This window comes from Mobula hypostoma, chromosome 4 (assembly GCF_963921235.1).
Source record: "Mobula hypostoma chromosome 4, sMobHyp1.1, whole genome shotgun sequence".
Taxonomy (NCBI): domain Eukaryota; kingdom Metazoa; phylum Chordata; class Chondrichthyes; order Myliobatiformes; family Myliobatidae; genus Mobula; species Mobula hypostoma.
The window spans coordinates 72,181,120-72,207,355 of record NC_086100.1 but is presented as its reverse complement, the minus strand read 5'-3'; the positions used below and the strand labels follow the sequence as shown (position 1 = coordinate 72,207,355).

The 26,236-nt window shown below is 41.8% G+C and overlaps 1 protein-coding gene, 1 long non-coding RNA gene and 4 other non-coding genes across 6 annotated transcripts in view; all 6 read right to left on the bottom strand.

Annotated features, from left to right (window-relative positions):
- Positions 1-1,799, bottom strand: part of ngef (neuronal guanine nucleotide exchange factor) — an 83,344-nt gene extending 81,545 nt beyond the window's left edge. The window contains exon 1 of the mRNA XM_063045975.1: positions 1,676-1,799. The gene's annotated coding sequence lies outside the window, so the exon portion shown is untranslated. The remainder of the gene's footprint in view (positions 1-1,675) is intronic.
- Positions 1,800-20,696: 18,897 nt separating this feature from the next.
- Positions 20,697-23,422, bottom strand: LOC134344829 (uncharacterized). Its single transcript, XR_010017535.1, has 6 exons — positions 23,126-23,422; positions 22,824-22,861; positions 21,806-21,902; positions 21,382-21,436; positions 21,114-21,150; positions 20,697-20,915 (listed from the first exon to the last, which is right to left on the bottom strand). It is a non-coding gene; the product is annotated as an uncharacterized LOC134344829 (long non-coding RNA).
- Positions 21,232-21,300, bottom strand: LOC134346046 (small nucleolar RNA SNORD49). Its single transcript, XR_010017808.1, has one exon. It is a non-coding gene; the product is annotated as a small nucleolar RNA SNORD49 (small nucleolar RNA).
- On the bottom strand, positions 21,510-21,582 carry LOC134346050 (small nucleolar RNA SNORD65). Its single transcript, XR_010017812.1, has one exon. It is a non-coding gene; the product is annotated as a small nucleolar RNA SNORD65 (small nucleolar RNA).
- On the bottom strand, positions 21,974-22,045 carry LOC134346051 (small nucleolar RNA SNORD65). Its single transcript, XR_010017813.1, has one exon. It is a non-coding gene; the product is annotated as a small nucleolar RNA SNORD65 (small nucleolar RNA).
- On the bottom strand, positions 22,942-23,011 carry LOC134346045 (small nucleolar RNA SNORD49). Its single transcript, XR_010017807.1, has one exon. It is a non-coding gene; the product is annotated as a small nucleolar RNA SNORD49 (small nucleolar RNA).
- Positions 23,423-26,236: the final 2,814 nt, after the last annotated feature.

Sequence of the window (26,236 nt, the reverse complement as noted above, 5' to 3'; positions counted from 1 at the left end):
AACTCACTGACTGTATGGTAGAGGAGAAAACTTCACATGTTTTAAAAGTTCTTGGATACACACTTGAGGAGCTGTAATCTATAAGGTTTTAGGCCAAGGGGAGAAAAGTGGGATTAAGCCAGATAAAATTCTAAAGTTGAAAACAGGAAGAACATCATTGGTACCATCTTTCTCTCCTAACCTGGGTTTAAAACAAATTGAACATGAGGTTGTGATTCATTTTATGGTGTAGATATAAGCGTCAGAATAATTAAACTTTTACTATTTACAGTGCTCAGTTGGCTGAATGAATCAAATGTCCAAAGTCTGTAGAGAAGGAGATTTCAGTGGAGATCAGTTTAAGTTGGCTACGTGTATATTATTGGGTCAAAAAAAATCAACATGTAGGAAGTCACCATCCTAGAATCTGCCTGTCATTTATCCAGACAGCTGGCAGCTAGGGGAAGCAACAGGCAGATTCCAGAAATGCTTTTATAGGGGTTGAAAAGGGGAGTTCCTCTGAGTATGACAACAAGAAACTAAAATTAGACAAGTTCAAAAATGTTGCACTATTTATTATAATGTCTCTATTATTGAATGAACCCAAGTTATTTTGTGGTATTTCTACCAGAGTTGAAAGATAAGTAAAAACATAAATTGAATCAATTAAGATCTAGCACCTTATGATTTTTTTCTAATTTGTGTATATGTTTGTACAGCTACAGCTACCAATATTTGAAAGTCAGTTTAATAAATTAACAATATAAATTGGAGCAAAGAATCCAAAAATGCAGTGAATTTTAGGGATGGACTTGAACCATGATCCATGGTGGTGCATCACTGGACAACTTGAAAAGAAATCTGATTTCTTCATTTAAAAAAAACTTTCATACATTCTCAAATATTTATAGGTAATGTATTTAAGGGAGGCCAAGCAATGATATTAAGATTATTAATGATCATTAAATTTACCAATATTAATTTTAGCACTTATCCAGTGAAAGGCCTGTCTTGTGTGATGTAATTCGTAAAAGAGAAAAAATGTAAGTCCCATGTTAAAAAAGGGACAAAAATAATATTGTATTGAGAATATTTTATATGAGGCAAAAAAACCTTTCAAAGAAATGTAAATGGGTTACAAAACTCTGAAAAAAAACTTTCAAAAGCCAGTGAGGGACTAAAAAGTAAAAAAAATGGAAATTAATGTAAGTTTGTTTGACAAGAGTATTCAGGGTTACATGACCAAGAAGGGCATTTGTGGTAAAGATACAGATCATCCATAATCTAATTAAATGGTAGAATGTGCATTAGGCGCTAAAAAGTCTCTCATGGTTTCATACACTCAACATTGTGTAACAGGGAGGGGAAGAGTAGATATCTGTATAGTCAGCTCGTGCCACATTTTCAATCTCTGCTTTCCAAGCATTTCCTGTGTTCATTTTCAGCAGTGAATTCTTATAAAGTACTGACTATAATTCAATGCCTGCTTCAAAACCTTCCTACTTACCCATCACACCGTGCTTTGGAAGTCTGCTCCAACAAAGTTCAAGTAATAATACAGACAAAAGTTAACATTTCATCGCTGTAGAAAATAAGTTGTTGCTAGGGAACAGACTGCGTATAATAAATGACATACAGTATTTTAAAAATATGAATACTTGGCTCTTAAAATAGCAGGTTTTAAGGAAGTACTTACACATTCTTTAAATTTTGGTTATCCTGAATAACTCAATCTTGTGTGTTTTTCATATACAAACATCCTTTTTTGTTAACATGAGTGGTGGCTGCGACAGGAATCACCAAGGAGCCCTTTGCTCTTTTCTGCATTTCATAGGTTTAATAATTGCTCTGCACACCTGCGTCACTCCTATGAATACTAAAGTCCAGCGTAGCTTGTTTGCTTTATATTGTTATGCCATTAACCCTTTAAACTACTTACATTCAATTGCATCTGAATAGTAATAATTTATTTTTGGTGGACGCATTTGGGAAACTAGCAAATTAATCCAGAAGAAACAAAATGATTTCAATGATTACAGAAATAACTTGTTAGCTTTTGAGGATTTCTAAGCAACATGGTAATGCCATTAGAGCATCCGTGGCATCTTTCAATCTGTCTGTTGAGCCCTGTTCCATGTTAAGTGGCAGAGCTGCCAATATCTACAAAAATAGCAATCTCCATGACTACAGAATGTGAAATGTCTGTTGATAAATCTGACCTTTAAGGAAATTTAGATACCTATAATGGACTATGCTATTGCTCCTATCGCTGATCCAGACATCAAAATTACTATGTAAAATCACTTATTTGAATACACATTCCACTCGTCCACTCTGTCCCTATCAAAGGCACAATGCTTAACGTTCTGTTCATGCAAATGTGTCACATATATCTAAATTAATATATTTTAATACATGGCAGCCATTTCATCAGTGGGTAGTTCTCTTCTCTGAGTAAGGATGGTTCAAATTCCATTCGAGAAATTTGAACACAAAAAATCTGACAGACAATCTAAGACAATGATGAGGAAGAATAACTTACTTGAGTTGAAACAATAAGCCAGGCATCAGCTGTTCTCTCAGGTGGGTGTTAAAAAAACTGCATGGCATAATTTTGAGGAATTACATTGGAGGGAGGTCAGGCATTCTCACATTCAAGGTTTATCCCTCAACACCACCTATCCATTTTTATTTATTGACATTTGCTCAAATATTTCTTTTTAACCCATGTTTAAATAGCATAAAAGGCAGCCAGTACTTGTTTTGTAGCCTCACATTAGAGTAAATTCCTAGGTTTCCCAAATTGATTTTTCCCCACTATCTGTTTTCTTTGCTCATTGACAGGTACATTGGTATCTCCGGACTTGAAATGATTGTCAAGATTGCATTTTACAGTCAGTTGTTAAATTCATATTATCATTGATTGATCATTCTTGATCATGTCAAGCTAAAATATTTAGTTTATTATTAATGAGTTCTCTTAAGATAAGCAGAAAATCCATGCAAAGACATTCAATAAATTCACACCAGTTTCAAGTTCAGAATCAACACACTACAAAGGTGCTAGAAACACTTCACAATTGTTATATTTATTGCAAGGTTTTGAAAATTCACCTCTTTCAATTGGAATTTATAGCAAATTAATTTAAAAGATTATTCATTGATTGTTGAAAACATTTAGTTAGATCATATTGAAGATTTATTGCGGAAATAATTCACATCAAAAGTGGAAGTCAAGTCACAGATACAGGCCCTTCAGCAAGACAAATTCATGCCAGGCACAGCATCCACCTAGCTAGTCCAAATTTCCTGCATTTGGCTTCTATCGTTCTAAGCCCCACCTCATCCATGAACCTATCCAAGTGATTCTTAAATGGCCCAATTGTACTTTCCTCAATCACTTCATTCCATTTACTTATTCTATATATAGCTCATTCTATATACTCAACACTATCTGTATTGCCCCTCAGGTCCCATAGTAATTTTTCCCCTCTCACCCTAGTTTTGGACTCCTCTACCCTGGGAAAATAGTTACTGTCCAGCTTATCTATGCCTCTCAGAATTTTAAACACTTCTATCAGGTCCCCTCCATTTCACCATGTTCCAAAGAATAAAGACCTAGTCTGGTCAACATCTCCGTATAACTCAGATCCCCTAGTACTGGCAACATCCTTGCAAATCTTCTGTCTACCTATGACGACAGCTTCAATGAACTCCTAATCTGTTCCTTTACACTCACTGGTGCTCCTCCCTCAATAGTGTAAGTCCTTCATTAGTCCGAAAATGCACCACTTCACAGCTATCAGCATTGAAATCCATTTAGTCACCCCTTGGCCCACTTCTCTAACCAATCAAGATCCCTCTGTAATCTACAATAACCTTGTTCGTTCACTATAAACAACACCTCCTAACTTTGTGCCATCTACAGACTTACTGGCCAAGACTTGTGAAAAATTATTTATATAAATAATAAGTAACTGGCCTCCGTTCCAAGAAACAACCTTCAACCGTCACCCTGTTTCCACTTCCATAAAATGCATTAAAAAAACAATTTCCTTTAACTTAATGAGAACTAAATTTTAATCGCTTCCATGTGGAAATTTAAAGTTCTGTAAGTTACATGAGGAGATGTTTTAAATTTTAGACTCTATTCCCTTCAAATAACATCATAATTTCCACTTAATGCAGAAGCCTTATTTTCCTGCGAAGAACTATTAACGGGCAAGTTAGTGGTATTAGATTTAGAAATAAAATCACAAAGAAGTAGTTTGTAACACTTATGTATATGAGGCTCTGTATACCTGCAACTAAAGCGCAAATTGCAAAGAAACGGATTCAAAATAACAGACAAAGCTGAAGAATATTAGGAACTTGCCCATTTATAGCAGCAAGAATACCAGATTGCAAAGCCATTCTAATGAGTTATTTATGAACAAACCAAAGATGAGATATTACAGAGCAAAAATAAATAGAATCTATTCCCAAACATAAGAGAACAATGTGGCAGGTGCAGACATATTCATTGAAACTAATAAAGGAGGCAACTTTAATTAAACTGAGACCAATAAGATCTACCATTTTAATAAGATCACATGCATATCAAAGCAAAGCAAGGATATTGGTTCCTACCTGAGATCAAAAGGGTAAACGGAAGAAATAGTAAAAATATAATTTAATCTAGAACTGGGTCATTTGTATTAGACCTCTCTTGCAGCGGGGGCCACCTGCAATTACTGGTTACCAGATTCATTGCAAAGATATTTGTAGTATTTTCTTTATCTTAAAAAGAAGAGGGGGCAGCACCTGATAGACAGTGGCCTGAAAATAGGTGAGGACTGCACAAGAATCTTGGCAATTTAGATCAATTAATGAACATTATTGAAATAGGCCATTTAAGAGTGCTTAGATAGTAAAGTGGGTCCCTTAATTTAAATAGGAACTTCTTTGAACATTCTGCTTCTTGTCAAATCACATCTTGTTTCAGTTGTCAGTGAACCAGGTTAGTAAACCTCCCCATTACTTTGATGGAGAGTGACATGAGCTCCACTCCTCAGTGTTTTATTTTCATCTCCCTTTTCTCTGCCGATATAAAGGTGGTCACTACAGGGGCATCTTACACTACACATCTGTTGCACTTTTTTGTGCAGGAGGAGGGATATGGGTGGTTGATATGCCTGATTCGTTTCATTCCTTTTTTGTGCAAGAGGAGGGTTCTGGGGGGGTTGATATGCCTGAAACAATTTTTTCATTTTTTTTGTGTGGGTGGAGAGATTTGGGGTGTCAATGTGACTGATCTTCCATTTTGTTCATTTTTTTAGGCGAGAGGAGAGACGGGGGGTGGGGAAGGTGGTGCAATATCATCATCATCATCAGGTGCCGTGCCCAGTTTGAGCTTTGACTGCCATGGCCCACACACTCCTGTTTCGGGTCAAGTGGATCAATTCATTGGTATTCATTTCCAGTTCTCTGGCTGCTGTCTCCATCATCATTTGTCTTTGTCTTCCTTTTGCTTTCTTCCCTTTAATCTTCCCCATAATTACCGTGCATTCTAACTCCTCTTTCCTAATCACATGTCCAATGAAGTTACGTTGCCTTTTCATGATCTCATATATTATTTTTCTTTATATGCAATATGCCTGATCCATTTTGTTCGTTTTTTTTTTGTGTGGGAGGCGGGATTTGGGGTTTGATGTGCCTGATCTGTTTTGCTCGGTTTCTGTGCAGGAGGAGGGATTTGGGCTTCGATGTGCCTGATCCGTTCTGCTCGGTTTTTGTGCGGGAGGAGGGATTTGACGATTTCTTTCTTTGTTTCATGGCTACTCAGAGAATTGAAGAATTTCAGAGTTGTGTACTTTGATAATAAAATGAACCTTTGAACGGTTGAACATCATCTCTTTCTATCCCTCCAAACTTAACATTGTTTAGATAGAAAACTACACTTCTAGAGCAAATATTATAGCTATTACACAGTCCACACTAAACCTATACACAGGTGCCTAGAAAGTCATCCCTAATGTTAAAGGATAAATATAGTTTTATGGCTGGTGTGTCAAATAGAAGATCAATCAAAAATGTAGTGTGGATTTGGATCAGAATCAGGTTGAGCTCAATGTCTTTTATGCTCACTTTGACCAACAGATCATGGAAGCACCTTCACAAACTCCCAGAGACCCCAGTGACCCTATGATTTCAGGCTGAAAGAGCATCCTTCAGGAGGAAAGAATCTGGCCCAGAAAGGGCGAACCCCTGGAAAGCATCTGGTCTGGAAAAGGTACCTGGCCAAGTATTGAAGACCTGTACAGATTAACTGGCTGGCATATTCACTGATATCCTTAACCTCTTGCTAAGGCAGGCTTCAATTATACCGGTGCCCAAGAACGTGGTAACCTGCCTCAGTGACTATCATACAGTAGCACTTATATGCACTATGATGAAATGCTTTGAGAGGGTGGTGATGAAACACTTTTAATCCTGCATGAGGAGTGACCTGCATCCATTCTAGTCTGCCAACCACCACAACAGGTCAACAGCAGATGCTATTTCACTCAACCCTGGAACACACGGACAGCAAAGACACATAAATCAGAAAGCTCTTTATCGACTACAGCTCAGCATTTAATACCATCGTCCTCTCAAAGCTAATCAATAAGCTCTAATGACCTTGGCCTCAGTACCTCCTTGCGCAATTGTATCCCGGATTTCCTCACTTGTAGACCCCAGCCAGTTTGGATTGGCGACAACATCTCCTTCGTAATCACCATCAGCACAGGCGCACCACAAGGCTGTGTGCCTAGCCGCCTGCTCTGTTCACTTTATACTTAGGACTGTAAGGCTAAGCACAGCTCCAACGCCATATTAAAGTTTGCTGACGGCTCCACTGCCACTGGCCAAAGCAAATGTGGTGACTCATCAGCATACAGGAGGAAGATTGAAAATCTGGCTCAATGGTGTCACAACATCAACCTCTCATCCAATGTCGGCAAGACCAAGAAGCTCATTATTGACTACAGATGGAGGAAATTGGAGGTCCATGAGCCAGCCCTCATCAGGGAATGGAGATGGTTAGCAAATTTAAGTTCTTCTGCATTACTATTTCTGGGTCCTGTACATAAGTACCATAACAAAGAAAGCACAGTAGTGTATCTACTTTCTTAACAATTTCTGAAGATTTGGCATGTCATCTAAATCTTTGACAAACTTCTATAGCTGTGTGATGGTGGGTATACTGACTGGTTTCTTCACAGCTTGGTTTGGAACCATCAATGCCCTTGAATGGAAAAACCTACAAAAAGTACTGGATACAACCCAGTCCATCAAGGGTAAAGTCCTCCCCAGGACTGAACACATCTACAAGGAACAGTGTCGCAGGAAAACTGCATCCATCATCAAGAACCCACACCATCTCCACACCATGCTCTCTTTTCACCGCTGCCATCAGAAAGGATGACCTACAGGACCCATACCACCAGGTTCAGGAACAGTTATTACCACTCAACCATCAGGCTCTTGAATCAGAGAAAATATATTTTCTCAAATACAATCAGCCCAACACTGAACTGTTTGCACAACCTATGGACTCACTTTCAAGGACTCTTCAACCAACGTTCCCAAAATTTATTGTTTATTTATTTATCCGTTTGTGAGTTTCTTTATTTATGTATGTTTGTTTGTATATATCATTTGCACAGTATGTTTTTTGCACATGGGTTGTTTGTCCATCTTGTGTGTGATTTTTCATTGATTCTATGGTAATGCTTTGTATCTACTGTGTACGTCCAGAAGAAAACTAAAATCAGGTTTGTATATGGTGACATATCTGTACTTTGATAATAAATTTACTTTTTGAATAAATAAACTTTTTGAACTTTGAGTTGAGAAAAATACAATTTACTGGTACTGAAGACCATTGTGGATTGCTTCAGTTAGGAATCAGCATGGACAGAGAGTGCCAAAAGAATTCTTCAATTAGAAGTTTCTCATCCAGGTGAAAATGCAATTAAAGGGACATCTCATAGAACATAGAATATAGAATAGTACAGCACAGTACAGGCCCTTCGGTCCACAATGTTGTGCCGACCCTCAAACCCTGCCTCCCATATAACCCTCCACCTTAAATTCCTCCTCATACCTGTCTAGTAGTCTCTTAAACTTCACTAGTGTATCTGCCTCCACCACTGACTCAGGCAATGCATTCCACGCACCAACCACTCTGAGTAAAAAACCTTCCTCTAATATCCCCCTTGAACTTCCCACCCCTTACATTAAAGCCATGTCCTCTTGTATTGAGCAGTGGTGCCCTGGGGAAGAGGCGCTGGCTATCCACTCTATCTATTCCTCTTATTATCTTGTACACCTCTATCATGTCTCCTCTCATCCTCCTTCTCTCCAAAGAGTAAAGCCCTAGCTCCCTTAATCTCTGATCATAATGCATACTTTCTAAACCAGGCAGCATCCCGGTAAATCTGCTCTGTACCTTTTCCAATGCTTCCACATCCTTCCTATAGTGAGGTGACCAGAACTGGACACAGTACTCCAAGTGCGGCCTAACCAGAGTTTTATAGAGCTGCATCATTACATCGCGACTCTTAAACTCTATCCCTCGACTTATGAAAGCTAACACCCCATAAGCTTTCTTAACTACCCTATCCACCTGTGAGGCAACTTTCAGGGATCTGTGGACATGTACCCCGAGATCCCTCTGCTCCTCCACACTACCAAGTATCCTGCCATTTACTTTGTACTCTGCCTTGGAGTTTGTCCTTCCAAAGTGTACCACCTCACACTTCTCCGGGTTGAACTCCATCTGCCACTTCTCAGCCCACTTCTGCATCCTATCAATGTCTCTCTGCAATCTTTGACAATCCTCTACACTATCTACAACACCACCAACCTTTGTGTCGTCTGCAAACTTGCCAGCCCACCCTTCTACCCCCACATCCAGGTCGTTAATAAAAATCATGTAAAGTAGAGGTCCCAGAACAGATCCTTGTGGGACACCACTAGTCACAATCCTCTAATCTGAATGTACTCCCTTCACCACCACCCTCTGCCTTCTGCAGGCAAGCCAATTCTGAATCCACCTGGCCAAACTTCCCTGGATCCCATGCCTTCTAACTTTCTGAATAAGCCTACTGTGTGGAACCTTGTCAAATGCCTTACTAAAATCCATATAGATCACATCCACTGCACTACCCTCATCTATATGCCTGGTCACCTCCCCAAAGAACTCTATCAGGCTTGTTCGACACAATCTACCCTTCACAAAGCCATGCTGACTGTCCCTGATCAGACCATGATTCTCTAAATGTCTATAGATCCTATCTCTAAGAATCTCTTCCAACAGCTTTCCCACCACAGATGTAAGGCTCACTGGTCTATAATTACCCGGACTATCCCTACTACCTTTTTTGAACAAAGGAACAACATTTCGCCTCCCTTCAATCCTCCGGTATCATTCCCGTGGACAACAAGGACATAAAGATCCTAGCCAGAGGCTCAGCAATCTCTTCTCTCACCTCGTGGAGCAGCCTGGGGAATATTCCGTCAGGCCCCGGGGACTTATCCGTCCTAATGTATTTTAACAACTCCAACACCTCCTCTCCCTTAATATCAACATGCTCCAGAACATCAACCTCACTCATATTGTCCTCACCATCATCAAGTTCCCTCTCACTGGTGAATACTGAAGAGAAGTATTCACTGAGGACCTCGCTCACTTCCACAGCCTCCAGGCACATCTTCCCACCTTTATCTCTAATCGGTCCTACCTTCACTCCTGCCATCCTTTTTTTCTTCACATAATTGAAGAATGCCTTGGGGTTTTCCTTTACCCTACTCACCAAGGCCTTCTCATGCCCCCTTCTTGCTCTTCTCAGCCCCTTCTTAAGCTCCTTTCTTGCTTCCCTATATTCCTCAATAGACCCATTTGATCCTTGCTTCCTAAACCTCATGTATGCTGCCTTCTTCCACCGACTAGATTTTCCACCTCACTTGTCACCCATGGTTCCTTCACCTACCATTCTTTATCTTCCTCACCGGGACAAATTTATCCCTTACATCCCGCAAGAGATCTCTAAACATCTAAACATCGACCACATGTCCATAGTACATTTCCCTGCAAAAACATCATCCCAATTCACACCCGCAAGTTCGAGTCTTATAGCCTCATAATTTGTCTTTCCCCAATTAAAAATTTTCCTGTCCTCTTTGATTCTATCCTTTTCCATGATAATGCTAAAGGCCAGGGAGCGGTAGTCACTGTCCCCCAGATGCTCACCCACTGAGAGATCTGTGACATGACCCAGTTCATTACCTAGTACTAGATCTAGTATGGCATTCCCCCTGGTCGGCCTGTCCACATACTGTGACAGGAATCCATCCTGGACACACTTAACAAATTCTGCCCCATCTAAACCCTTGGAACTAATCAGGTGCCAATCAATATTAGGGAAGTTAAAGTCACTCATGATAACAACCCTGTTATTTTTGCACCTTTCCAAAATCTGCCTCCCAATCTGCTCCTCTGTATCTCTGCTGCTACCAGGGGGCCTATAGAATTCCCCCAGTAGAGTAACTGCTCCCTTCCTGTTCCTGACTTCCACCCATATTGACTCAAAAGAGGATCCTGCTACATTACCCACCCTTTCTGTAGCTGTAATAGTACCCCTGACCAGTAATGCCACCCCTCCTCCCCTTTTTCTGCCCTCTCTATCCCTTTTAAAGCACTGAAATCCAGGAACATTGAGAATCTATTCCTGCCCTGGTGCCAGCCAAGTCTCTGTAATGGCCACTACATCATAATTCCATGTATGTATCCAAGCTCTCAGTTCATCACCTTTGTTCCTGATGCTTCTTGCATTGAGGTACACACATTTCAGCCCTTCTACCTTACTGTCTTTACTCCGTTTATTCTGCTTCTCTTTCCTCAAAGCCTCTCTGTATGTCAGATCTCAAACCCCTGATGGACATGACCCTCTCATTTTCATGAAAGACTTTTCAGATCAGAAGATAACTTTAATCAGCAATGTGGCCTGAAACAGAATATTTGTAACCTGGACTGTTACAAAAGCATATTGAAGAAGGGAGGAACTGGAACTTTTTTAGAATAAAACTCCTGTGGGTGTAAATCACAAAGAAGTTAGCAAATGAAATGCAGCAAACCCAATTATGCTGATTGTGCACCACCCAAGTTTTTCCAGTGGTAAGCAATAACAACTTTGAAAATGAAGTAATATTAGTAGGCTGAGCAGATAAACAATATAAATTGCTGAAATTTTAAAGCATGGTCGCCATTGAATGTGCTGTCTGAGTGACTGTACAGAATATAGCTGGTCAGCCCACTGTATCAAAGACAGGTGAGAAGGCCTGATTCCACGGCCTAAGCCATGAAGGGCTGCTCGACTTGGAAGAAGCATCAGGAAGCTGCATTCTATTTCTGCTTCTGATAAAAGCAAATATTAGAGAATAGGCAAGAGAATCACCTTACTTGAAAAAACAATGCTGAAACCTGCAACCATAGTTTTCAATGAACTCCAAATACCATTATTTACTAGCACATTTATTGTATTGAAGTGTGTGTGTGTGTGTGACAAAATTAAACCTAGGTTTCTGGAATGACTCTCAGATTGATTAGTGCTGAGTAATGCTTTGCTGATTAGTGTTGGAAATTCCTCCAATGTTTATATAACTCCTTAAGAATTTCTAATGATCTGGCCTCCACCACCCTCAGGGCAGAAAATTCCAAAGATTTACCAGCCACTGAGAGAAGAAAATTTTCCACATCTCAGTACTAAATGACAAGCTGCTGATTTTGTAGTCATGGTGTCCCTCTGTTGGTGACTTTCCCAGTCTCCACACGTACCCTGCAGTTCCTTTATGATCTTATATGTTTGAATAACTCACTCCTCATCCTTGTAAACTCCAAGGAATGCCTTCCCAAACTGTCTAGCCTCTCCTGAAAAGACAGCTCTTTCATTCCAGGAACTAGTCTGAATCTCCTTCAAACTGCCTACGTTACGATATTCTTTATAAAGTAAGGGAACCAAAGCTACACAATGTTCCAAGTTAGCCTCATCACAGACAAGGAGAAATCTACAGATGCTGGAAATCGAAATTGCTGGAGGAACTCAGTAGGCCAGGCAGCATCTATGGAAACGAGTAAACAGGCAATGTTTCGGGCTGACACCCTTTTGTAAGGACTGCAACACTCTATACAATTTTAATAAAATTTCTGTATTCTTAAACTCCACCCTCTACAATCAAGGTCAACCTGCTTAACTCATTGTTGGATCTGCCAACTAACCTTTTCATTCAAGCACTCGAACATCGAAGTCAGTCTGAACTTCACTCATTTGTTGTCTATTTTATTTAAAGAAATAGCTCAGTAACAGGCCCTCCTGGCCTACTGAGCCCATGCTGTCCACTTATACCTCTGTGACCAATTAACATACTAACCCATATTCCTTTGGAACCTGGAGCTCCCAGAGGAAACCCACACTGACTTGGGGAGAATATACAACCTCCTTACAGACAAACTCCTGTTAGTCAGCTTACTGCTGATTAAATTCAGTGGATCCATCTGTTTCACAGCTTATGGCATTTCATATTTTATACTATATGTATTTTGTATTAACTGTTTATCCCTTATGGGATCTGTGCTGCTACTTCAGGGACAAGGCTATGCATCTTAAAACCTATTTATAGGACATACTGTACAGTACTTGGTTTGGACTGTTCCATCCCAATCTTTAAATAATAATTTGTCACTTTTCTATTCTGTGAAGCATTTGCTTTCTGTGCTATCATTCATACTGAGATGAAGAGGGTTGAAAGTTTCAAGTTCCTCGGAGTGAACATCGCCAATAGCCTGTCCTGCTCCAACCATGTAGACACCAGAGCCAATAAAGCTCAGCGTTACTTCAATGTCTTCAGGAGGCTAAAGAAATACGGCACATCTCCTTTGACCCTCACTAACTTTTTAATCGAAGTACCATAAAAAAAACATGTTATTCAGGTGCATCATGGCTCGTTATGGCACCTGCTCTGCCATGACTGCTAGAAACTGCAGAGTTGTGGACACATCTCAGTACATCACAGAAACCTCCATGGACTCTATCTGTACTTCTCACTGCCTCAGGAGAACAGCCAACACAATCAAAAATCCCACCCACTCCCATCCAGCAGAAGATACAAAAGCCTGAAAGCACACATCAGCAGGCTCAAGGTCAGCTTATACCCCACCATTATAAGACAATTTAACGGTTCCCTAGTAATGTGGACCCTTGACCTCATGATCTACCTCATTATGACCTTGCACTTCATGGTCAACCTACAGGGCACGTTCTCTGTAACACTTTATTTTGCATTCTTATTGTTTTACCTTGTACTGTTTCAATGCAATATTGTAAAGAATTTATCTTTATGAACAGTATGCAAGTCTTTCACTGTACCACAGTACAACTATAAACCAACTTAACACAACTGAATTTAATACTTATAACATTCACGATTATGCATCCCACAATAAAATTAACATACAACAACCCCAATATAGATTAACAGAACAATATAAAGCTTATTCATAATACACAAAGCATCACCATTTGGTCTTTGCTGTCCCATCTGTTCATTGAAATGCACTGTTGAGGACAATTCAGAATAGCAGATGCTTGTGTGCAAGTTCTTTAAATATCATAGCCATTGCAAACCAGTTATCAATGTTGGTCCAGTGACAAAGTGTAGCCCAGGGTCTGCAGTAATCTTAGTTAAAGACAACCTCCCCTGACCTGATCGTCTTAATCCACCTGCTTTTCTTGCACAAATGATATTGTTGCTTATCCTGTCCATTGTCACAGTGGTACCACACTCACCATGGACAGATTGCTGATATCAGTCAGCACATTCTCTATAATTGGAACCGCACAGTGCAGAGCCTCCTGGATCTTCCAATAAACCTCAGGTTATAAATATTGCTAGTGGCCCCACTGGAATAAGATTCATTCTTCAGGAATCTCCTATTGCGAGTTCACAAGATCTTGACCTTCCACTGTTCAGACCATGCACTAGAAAATACTCACAGGGGTAGATCTGTACCTATACCCTTTTCCCCACACCTCCAGCCCCCATCAATTGCACAGAAGCAGATTCAGAGATTCGGTAAGAGCAACAGAAGATGCTGATTGCCAGTAATCATGTTAACTATTTATTTACAAAGAGTGAAGCACTCAGCCAAGTTACCCATGCTTGCTTGAGTTACAAAACTATGACACTTCGAACTCAAACAGGTACTTTGTAAAGCCTCCCCCCTCCCCAAGTTACACAACTACAACACTAAACATTCAACAAACATGTACTTCATTAAGTGAGTATGCAGTCCATCTTACCTGCAGCACGTTTTCCCAATGGTTCTTCAGCTCTGGTCGTGACCCAATCTGAAGGGAGCCCCTAGCTAAGAGACAGAGTGTCTTGCACATGCTATTCTTATGGGAGAACTGGCCAATCAGCAAAACAGCTTTTGACCCTTAAGTTAACCCTTCACGTTACATTTCACCCCTTGGAAGATGCAACACCGTGACCTCAGGCTAGTATAACCACTGAGAATACCTCACTAAACTACATATAAAATGCAAAACTACGATACCCAGTACCATAAGCCCAATAGTCACTATGGTAGTCCACCAACCTACTAGTGCCCCCAAAATCCACCAGCTTCCCCCTGGAGTGTAATAAATATCGAATATTAATCTTATCCACCGATTGTCGGATGTGATCAGCCAAGTGAGTGATGTTGGCTGACCCGTCAGGAATGTAATTGCAGCAGTCTTGGTCAATAACAACACAAGTGCCACCTTTCTCAGTGAGCAAGGTAACCATCTGAACAGCCATCGTATTCGGGTCAGTGCATTCTTCGTGTGGGTGTCTCCTTATCCAGCATCTCCATCAACAAGGTCATAGGTATCGATTCCTGGGACAGTCTGGCTGTACCATACTGGGGAAAGGCTAACATCTAAAATCTTACTGCTTCTGTAATAACCCTCTTACTAGGCCGACCATCATGGGCAGAGTGTTCATCCAGGGCACTGAGTTGGTGTATGTATGGCACCACATACCCCAGATAGTAGCAACCATACCACCCAGTGGGGAGGGACGGATAAGACTGGGAGTCGCATATCCGGTGAGTGCCATTCAGTGCCCACCTTCACAGCCCCATTCGGTGTAGACACAGTTGTACCAGGATACCGCTTCTATTCACACCCGCTGTGTCCCACTGACTGATTGGACCGGTACTTATCAAATCACTTAACCAGCAGTCCTTTCCCTTCCTTGTTGGCTGGGGAATCACTTTCAAGGTCAGGATGGGCTAAACAATTAATAAATAGGGATATACCAACCCTGGTGGGGGGGGGGGGTGCTCCCTAAGGCTCGTTTTTTAAGGACGTTACTGTATAATTGTGTGAGGTTGACTGGAATGGACTACCTCCTCCCTGTTTTCCCCAAAACAGCATACCAAAGTCTGTGGAATTGAACAAGTTCTCCGACAGTTTTTTCCCTCGTCATCAAGGACTTCTGGTTAAGATGGCTGGCGCCTATGTACAATACTTCTTCGGTCAACATCTTCTGGGTAGAACATGAAGCCATACATTTCACTTCTTTTATGTTAGTTTTTCACCTTGAATGTGATTTGCAGTTTGGAGATTGTTTGGGTGTTTCATAGAGGATTCCAGGAGGCAGAGGCAGTGTGTGGGAACCCTGCAGCGCGGGTCAGAGTCTTTATACATATCCAGCAACCCAACATATTGATCCTGGTTGCATAGTCATAGGATCTCCCTCCGCAGGTCAGCATCATCTCTACTGTAGCCAGTGACCACCACTTTGCCATTTGGCACACTCACCCCTCCTGGGAGGTGCATGGGTGACCTCTCCAGGGCGTCCCTATTGGGAACATATTCTGGTGGTTGCTGCACCCAAACCTTCCCCGATTCCTCTTCCTTATCTGGTTTTGAAGCACCTCTTACTGCTGAATGCTGGAACAGCGGCGACCCACCCACACGTGCCGGCTGGGAGTTCAGGTGGTCCACCGCTTGCTGCAGCATGCCCAGCCATTTCTGGAGGACGCGGGTAGGGGTCAATAGTTTAATCTGCTGTAGCAACAACCCATTCATGTGTTCAATCAGTGCCATCGCCTGGGTGATATGGGATGTGAATCATCCATGAAATACCAGTTTCCGCAGCCCAATCCTGGACGTTAGGATTGAAAATGTAAGCCATTGTCTCATTGAATCTCCAAGGAGATCCCATAGATAAATAACAAGCACTGAAACCCTTTTATTGTGTTTTTCTGGTCAGCATAGTCACATGGTACTGCCACCAGGATTCTGATGTGTTGACCATGACCAACACATGCTGTTTTTCAACTTTGTCCCGGCAAAGACGCAATATAACCTTCCCCTATAATCTGTCTGTCAGATCTGACCAGCTCCTGTACTCTTCCAGATGTGTCCTAAGGGACCTGCCAACTATCATGTTAACACGATGGCAGCTCAGGCGGATTACGGCTACTGTTTTGGCCTCGTCATAAATTAACACCACCCCTCAAACCTCCACCCATTTCCTTGTCCCATCCACCCCTAATTGCCCACTCTTGAAGTGTACCCAGACCACCAGGTCCTCCTTCTCCTCCCCAATCACACCGTAGCCAACTTGATCTGCCCGCTCTACCGACAGCGGCGTTATGTATGGCCTCCTCAATGTCCCGAGAACTGTGGGCACCTACATGGTAAACTGTAATCTGCTGCCAGATGTTCAACCCTCCAGGTATGTTCCCAATAGGGGCGCCCCAGAGAGGTCACCCATGCACCTCCCAGATTTGCTTGTGCCGCTAAAGCATCCAACACCATGCCATTGGCTACCACCCAGGAGTCGGTATAAACTCAAACAGGTCCTGTCTCTCCTAGGAGGGGTTGAGTCACAGCTGGACTCCTCCCCCCAACAAGGTGAAGAGCCACAGCCTTCCACTACTGCTTGCTCACCCCATCAGGACCTCTCTCTGCCCTGTCAGCAATACACCATTTAATGATTGAAGACCCCCTTTGGGAGACACATTGTCAGATTTCACCCACTGCACATTCAGAAGCCAGGAAGGCCCACTAGCTGGCCAACAACTGCTTCTTGAAGTGGGTGTATTGTGTCACTACCTCAGAGGAAATGTTTGTCTAAAAAGGGAATGCGACTCCCCATAAAACACCTGCAACTGGCTCCACTCAGCCACTTTAGGGATAACTGAACCCTGTAGCTCAAGGGTATCCCACTCTGCATAGGGGCTCATAGAGCCTATTGAATCCATAAACATGACCTCACTGCTTTAATTTCCTATTTTTTTTGCACTACTATCTACACACAAACTGTAATTCAGTTTTCTTTTTTCTATAATGTATTACATTTTACTGCTGCCACAAACTTAACAAATTTTACAACATATGCTGGTGATGTTTAACCAAATTTGGATGGCGAACTGGTCTTACGACTCCGGACTCAGGAATGTTGAAAAAGGTATGATGCCTCCCGGGATCCAGTGCTGCTTGGGGTTGATCACCCTCAGGAGGAGTGCAATCCCACTTGTACCTTTGACTGGGCCAAATAATCCTTACTTCTTACAGGGATCTGCCCCTCAGCACATTCGTATCCAGAATGCACGCGGGAGCAGACACAAAGGCAGTTATGGGTCCTGGCCTGATGGCCACCTGTAGGGTAACCTCAAAGGTGAGAATAAGGAAACCACTTAGACCCTCTGTTGTGGCCAGGGAACCCCACCAAGTCAGGTTAACCTGGAATTTTGGTACGCTCAGCACTAGTGTCCACTATTGCCATCCGTTACTGCGATCATCAGACAAAGTCAGCATGGATTTGTGAAAGGAAAATCATGTCTGACGAATCTCATAGAATTTTTTGAGGATGTAACTAGTAGAGTGGATAGGGGAGAACCAGTGGATGTGATATATTTGGATTTTCAAAAGGCTTTTGACATGGTCCCACACAGGAGATTAGTGTGCAAACTTAAAGCACACGGTATTGGGGATATGGTATTGATGTGGATAGAGAATTGGTTGGCAGACAGGAAGCAAAGAGTGGGAATAAATGGGACCTTTTCAGAATGGCAGGCAGTGACTAGTGGGGTACCGCAAGGCTCAGTGCTGGGACCCCAGTTGTTTACAATATATATTAATGACTTAGATGAGCGAATTAAATGCAGCATCTCCAAGTTTGCGGATGACACGAAGCTGGGCGGCAGTGTTAGCTGTGAGGAGGATGCTGAGGATACAGGGTGACTTGGATAGGTTGGGTGAGTGGGCAAATTCACAGCAGATGCAATTTAATGTGGATAAATGTGAGGTTATCCACTTTGGTGGCAAAAACAGGAAAACAGATTATTTGAATGGTGGCCGATTAGGAAACGGGGAGGTGCAACGAGACCTGGGTGTCATTATACACCAGTCATTGAAAGTGGGCATGCAGGTACAGCAGGCGGTGAAAAAGACGAATGGTATGCTGGCATTCATAGCAAGAGGATTGGAGTACAGGAGCAGGGAGGTACTACTGTAGTTATACAAGGCCTTGGTGAGACCACACCTGGAGTATTGTGTGCAGTTTTGGTCCTCTAATCTGAGGAAAGACATTCTTGCCATAGAGGGAGTACAAAGAAGGTTCACCAGATTGATTCCTGGGATGGCAGGACTTTCATATGATGAAAAACTGGATCGACTAGGCTTGTACTCGTTGGAATTTAGAAGATTGAGGGGGGATCTTATTGAAACATATAAAATCCTAAAGGGATTGAACAGGCTAGATGCAGGAAGATTGTTCCCGATGTTGGGGAAATCCAGAAAGCGGGGTCATAGTTTGAGGATAAAAGGGAAGCTTTTTAGGACCGAGATTAGGAAAAACTTCTTCACAGAGTGGTGAATCTGTGGAATTCTCTGCCACAGGAAACAGTTGAGGCCAGTTCATTGGCTATATTTAAAAGGGAGTTAGATATGGCCCTTGTGGCTAAAGGGATCGGGGGTATGGAGAGAAGGCTGGAACAGGGTTCTGAGTTGGATGATCAGCCATGATCATGAGTGGCACTGCAGGCTCGAAAGGCCGAATGGCCTACTACTGCACCTATTTTCTATGTTTCTATCCCCTTTCCAATGTACAGCAATGGGTACGCAAGGCATTGGATCACCCCGACTGGGAAAAGGCATATATGCGAAGTGCCTTGACCCCACCCACAACCCCTGCTGCTCTTGGGAGATCAGCCAGTACATTAAGGTGGGAATGGGAATCCTGTCAACCAGCTCCTTCTGGACCCCTACCCTAAGCAGTGCTAAAAACATCACAGTACAGCATCCTCCACTCCCATCTGCATATCCAACTTCCAGATACGGCTACATGTAGTTCTGTCATTAACTAACCCATCCACCAACCAAATGCTGCATTTATGGATCCCCTGACTGCTGGTCCTATTAAAGATAGAACTTTCAGTGAGTAACTGCTATTCTAACAAAATGCCTTACCGTGGCTGGGATTAGTTCAGAATCTACCATCAGGCTATACCGATTGCTGTATAAATCTGTAATTAGACCCCCTGGAAAAAGGCTCTGCTCAGGGCTTTAAACCTCACTCTAGGAGGGAAGGTTACCTGACCTGCATCGCCACTGTCACCTAATCCCATAAGGATTTGCTCACAAGGAACAAGCAGCACTACTTACCACTTGTTCGGATAACCGACCGCCCCTCCCCCGAACATCCTTTTCTCTTATTAGATGGCTCACTCCAGATCCCCCCCATTCTATATCCGTGGAACAACCACATTGACAGAGGCACTCCGATCTTCAGCCTATACCTATCCCCCAATCCCACCAGTTCCCTGGTCTCTATTGACTCAGAGGGACCATGGACTAAAGCCTCCCCATTGTCAAGTATGGGACCACATGGTCACCATCTGCCCTGTACTGCTCAGATGCATATAGGGAAGGCAATCACTGAGGGAACTCTACTCTTATCCATCCTTACCACCCAGCTTGATATCCTCAAGGATTGAATTCATAGCTTCTGTCCCAGTTTGAGGTAAACTTCAATACAGAGGCAGTGAGGTCTGTACTAAGTTTTCACTTTCCACCTTTGATGAAATAAAAGGAACCAGGCTTGCTGGCTGTGATCCAAGATACAGTAATATACTTTTCCCTCACTGTATTTTTCTTGCACTGCCATAACTGAAATAAAATTGAATGTTAATATGTAAAGAGCTTGCATTAATAGCATGTCCTAGAATTAATCTTCAATTAATTCACCCTTCTCAGTACATTTAGGTCAAAGGACCTAGACCAAGTATGTACTATGGTCAATCTATTTTGGCTCGAACTTCAAAAACTTTTCAAAAAGATTGTGGAACAAAATATTCATGCAGCTAGGCATTCTAGTCACCATTAAGATCACAGCCAATGGCTGCTTGGAAATTCATACTTTCTTAGCCAATATACTGCTGTAACAAACCTATTCTGTTCCACCATACATCTACACAAGCTAACACTTCAGTACATTGGTACAGATGTGGCCACATCTATAGCTTATCTAATAATAAGGGACCAGCCCACCTCAAAAGTGTAAAACGCAGAAATGTACAATTGGATTAATGTGCAATTCACCTGGTATAGAATCAATAATGCAAATCAGTACAGGTATTGGTTATTTTAAAGTTTAATTGGATTCAAGTCATATTCAACACAAAGTCAAATATACAATTATTGTAAATCAACATTACAAAAAAAATTTACAAGTTTTCCTTGTGCCACTGCTAGCTAACCAAGCTTCCATTGTGTAGCACCATTAAAAATCTTGCAACCCCAAATTTATATGGATTACAGCTTATATTTCAGATGTTTTCAGTAGCTTCACTTGTACTGCAAGAGGAAAAAAAGCAAAATATTGAAAGGTCAGACATTCGAATTGCAATGCTTGATACACAATCAAATTAAATTACAACCATCAATTAAACATTTAAACATTAAATTACAAACATTTCAGAATACTAAAATATGATTTAGACTAATTCTCAGAAGTATTGAAATGTAGTTCTATTCAATACAAATAACACTCACCAAAGGAATATGCAAGTAGTGAATCTGTTCATCCCAGCTGCCGAGAAAGCACAAATTTCAGAAGATGTAGTAATTTATATATACTATATGCAAGGAAAGTGTTTACACCCATCTTGTAAATCAGAATGTAAAGTTTCATCTGTTCTCGCATCTGACGGCACTTCCTATTTACATTATCATCATTTACAGACAGGTCCAGTGATAATTAGTAAATCCAATGATATTTAGATGTTTAAATATTAGATTAAGATATCACTTGTAAGCTTACCTGTAAAGAATCTTTCCAGGGTACAAGCAGGCATTTGGCACAATACCACCACAACCTAAAGGACAAAGCAGACATCCTTCTAAACTTTTTTTTAACAACTTGTCATGCAAGAAACTTATACCAACAGCAATCAGAAAACCATTACTCAACACTGAACAATCTGACGGTAATTCCAGCAAATTGAGTTAGATTTCATCACAAAAATACAAGTCTATTAAGACTTGAGCTAAAATATCAGGGAGTACAGCAAAACTATGCTTTAGCATGGCAACATTGCCTGATTTCTCAAAATACACAAGTTTAGTTCATTACCAAGAATACCAAGTAGGCCAGAATTGAAAGAAATGGTCACCACTGGAGACCAACAGCATTTCATCGTAATTGAAAGATTCATAAACGAAGTAAACTGAAACAGCTTAAGTACCTGAAGCCAGACTACAATGCTCATTCAGGTCAGTCGGACATGTTCAGCTCAGATGGTTTCACATTAGAACTTCACTTTTGAATTATGTAAAGTTGATCTGTGTTATGAAGAGAAAACCATTTAGAACAAGAACCATCAACATCTCATTTGTATCAAAGGAAATGACATGATCAGAAAACCACTAATCAACACTTTCCAATCTGACGGTAATTCCAGCTGTTGATTTTGGTTTCATCATCTCCAATCATTCACTTTGCCAACCAACAGGAAAGCACAAGGCACATACAACTCAGATAAAAAAAAATAGAAAATGCTGAAATACTTTGGCCAGGCAGTAGCTGAAAAGTTCCTGGCCAGATTTCATTCCAGGTGTGGTCTGACATAACAGAATCCAGTTATTATTGATTTTCCTTTTGTACAATTTCAGAAAAATCAGCTAACCTTCTGTTAAAAGGTAAAGGAAAGCATATTTGTAGCCACTTGTACTAAACTATATATAACCAGGTATAGGAAAGGAATATACTGGTAGAGAGAACAGTCCTAACAGAATATCATTGGTACAAATTATTACTCAAGGGTCTTTCAGGGGATAGTGCCATGGAATATGTCAACAATTATTGCAGTGAAGAGTTTTAAACAAATAGCAGCTTTCCTCTTATATCAAAGATTTACAGAAAATCTACAAACCATCTCACCAGTCTGCACAGCCCAATTACACCTATTAACGCGACGTTTTTGGAATGTGGGAGGAAAACGGGTACGGGGTAAAGTACAACTCGTAACAGGTAATGATGGAAGGTCACTGGCCATAGCCGCTACGATACCAGCTTTGAACGTTGTTACAATGGATATCGTCAGTATTGAGGGCCCGTTAGCTTATTAGTACTGTTTAAGCAATACATCTGATGCAAATTTCAACATAGCACTAGACAGTTCAACAGGAATGAATAAATGCGTCACTATCGTCCATTAAAGACAAGTGATTTTAACGCTGACAGAATCATTAGATTCAACTTACCAATTCAAGTTTATCACAAAACTGGCCGTGATCCATTGCTGAAAGAGAACAAATGGTAATTAATAATTCCGACTCAACTAGGGCATTTTCTACACAACAAAATTTCAATGTTTGATAAAATCAGATTTTAAATAGGATCATCAGTTTTCGCATCTGACGGCACTTCCTATTCGGTTTTCATCATCCAAAAGAGCTAATTTAAACCCAACAGACTTCTAAAGGAGTGAATTATCTTACTGCTGATCAGCCCACGTGATAATTAATAAAATCACTACAGAATCAATGCATCTCTTCATAAGCACCTTATAAAGATGGACTAGAATCACCGCATCACGTGCTGCCGAGACGAGGTTTAAGGCCCCGATAAACGAAGGAGGGACTCATCGCCTGGGTAAAGCGGCCCGCTTCCCTTTCCACACACGTGGCCAGCAAAACCTCCCCTTCCATCCGGCGACTCCGGGCCAAGTTTCCCCGAGCGCAGGCGAGGCCCTACCGCTAAACACCTGGCGGGCCAGGGTGCCGTTTGCCCCAGAGATCGGGGCAGGGCGCGGAGCCCGAACCACAGCGTCCTCCCGCTCTGCAGCCGCAGCCAGAAAGACCGAGCGCTGGCTCATCGCCTCCCGACAACCTCTGCGGCGGCGGATCGGTGACGTCACGACAGTCGGCCCCCTTTCATCCCCTAAACAAATTATCAGGCAGCAGAGGAATCGATGAAAAACCTATATCCCCTGTATATAATCCAAATAAAAAGTTAATTCTTTTTTCAACGCGGGATTTTTCATCTACGCACTCGCCAAAGCCCGGAGCCGGCGCATGCGCGAAGGCCATTCCCACGGAGCCCCGACTTTCTCTGTATTTCCACAGGAATGTCGACTGTGTCTCTTCTTATGGATGATGTCTGGCCTGCTGCGTTCCACCAGATTCCCTCTCTTCCGTCTTCTCGGAGGGTTACTGCACAGAAATACGCCATTCGGCGTACAGAGCGTGTCCACCATCACCCAGCCTCATTTACACCAATTTATTTTCTGCTTACACTCACGATTTTCCCCAGATTCTAGCTCTACCGACACAACCAGGGCAATTCACTGTGGTGCATTAACTTAGAATCCTACGTGTTTTTTAAGACGTACCACGAAGTCACAGGAAGAAAGTGGAAACCACGCAACACCCGATGGTAGGATCGAGCTATGAGGCAGTGGCTCCAGTAACTGGACCACTGTGGGGCTCTTAGTATAAGTAATACAACAGAAGCAGAACTTTTGGTCCATTGTACTCTGCTTACCACTGAATACTCACCTGCATTAATCTCATTTGCCACCCAGCATCCTGATACGGTGTGGCAGAGTGACCCATGTTAAATTCTAATCTCCAAGTGCTAGCTGCACTGCGTTTGCGTTAACATGTCCAGTTTCCTCCACACATCCCATAGACCGGCAGATTAATGGATGAATTACAGTAGTCAGTTTCCCTAGAGTACGGCTGAGAAGTGGATGGGAATGTGGGGGAGAATAAAATGGGATTTATGTGCTTGATGGTCAGCACAAACTCATTTTTTATATGTTGTACAACTCCCAGCACTGCAATATCCCCACCTCCCCTGCTACCCATCTATTACACTAGAAGCAAATTATATTTGCGAGTTAAATCTTCCAGTCTGCATATTTTAGGGAGCTGGATGTACTCAGAATCATCTGGGAGTCTGAAAACTTCATAGATGAGACTATTGCTGAGCTGGTCATACTAGAGTGTGGGCTTCAGATAGTAGATGGGTGAACACTAGGAGAAGTAAGCAGGCAGTGCAGGGTTCCCCTGTGGCTATTCCAAAGATGGAGTGATTTTAAAGAGAATGACACAACCGTGGCTGACAAGGGAAATCAAAGACAGCACAAAAAGGAAAAAGGAGTGCATATAATATAGCAAAAAATAGTGGAAAGTTGGAGAATGGGGAAGCTTTTAAAAACCAACAGAAGGCAACTAAAAAAAAGCCATAAGGTGAGAACAGATGAAGTATGAAGGTAAACTCACCAATAATATTAAAGAGGATACAAAAAGTTATTTCATATATAAAGAGTGCATGTTAGACTGCTGGAAAATGATGCTGGAGAGGTAGTAATGGGGGGCAAAGAAATGGCAGACAAACTTAATAAATATTTTGTGTCAGTCTCCACTGTGGAAAACACCAGAAATTTGAGAAGTGAGCGGGCGTGAGTGCTGCGCTAATATTAAGAAAAAAGGCGCTTGGAAGCTGAAAGGTCTGAAGGTAGATGAGTCACCTAAACAGATGGACTACACTCCAGGGTTCAGAAAGGGACAGCTGAAGTGAGTGTCTGTGGTGGCATTGGTATTGATGTTTCAAGTATCACTAGATTCTGGAATGGTTATGGAGGACTGGAAAACTGAAAATGTCACTCCACTCTTTAAGAAGTGAGGGAGGCAGAAGAAAGAAAATTATAGGCTAGTTAGCCTGATTTCAGTGGTTGGGAAAATGTTGCAGTCCATTATTAAGGATGAGGTTTTGGAGTACTTGGAGGCACATGATAAAGTAGGCCCAAGTCAGCATAGTTAACAGGAAATCTTGCCTTACAGATCTGTTGGAATTCTTTGAGGAAATAACATGCGGAATAAACACAGAGGCAGTGGATTTTGTTTACTTGGATTTTCAGAAGGCTTTTGACAAGGTGCCACACATGAGGCTGCTTAACAAGATAAGACCTCATGGTATTACAGGAAAGTTACCAGCACGGATAGAAGATTGGCAGACTGGCAGGAGGCAAGGAGTGGGAATAAAGAGGGCCTCTTCTGGTTGCTGCCAGTGACTATTGATGTTCTCCAGGGGTCAATGTTGTGATCACTTCTTTTCATGTTATATGTAGGTAGTGTTGAAATAGCAGGGAGTCTGCAGACAGGCTTCGACAGATTGGGAGGAGGGACAATGAAGTGGCAGATGGAATATAGTGTAGGGAAGTGTAAGGTTATGAACTTTGGTAGAAGGAATAAAGGCAAAGGCTATTTTCTAAATCGGGAGAAATTTCAAAAATCAGAGATGCAAAGGGGCCTGGGTTCCTTTTGCACAATTCCCTACTGTTTAACTTACATGTTGAGTTGGTGGTAAGGAAGGTAACTGCAATGTTAGGACAGAATATAAGAGCTGATGCTGAAGCTTTAAAAGACTACACATCTGAGTATTGTGAGATGTTTTGGGCCCGTTATCTAAGCAAAGATGTGCTGGCATTGGAGAGGGTCCAGAAGTTCACAAGAATTATTCTGGAAACGACGATGGCTCTGGGCCTGTACTCGAGTTTAGAAGAATGATAGGGGTTCTTATTGAAACGTATCAAATATTGACAAATGTAGGTAGAGTGAATGTGTAGAAGATGCTTCCTATAGTGGGTGAGTCTAGGACCAGAGATCTC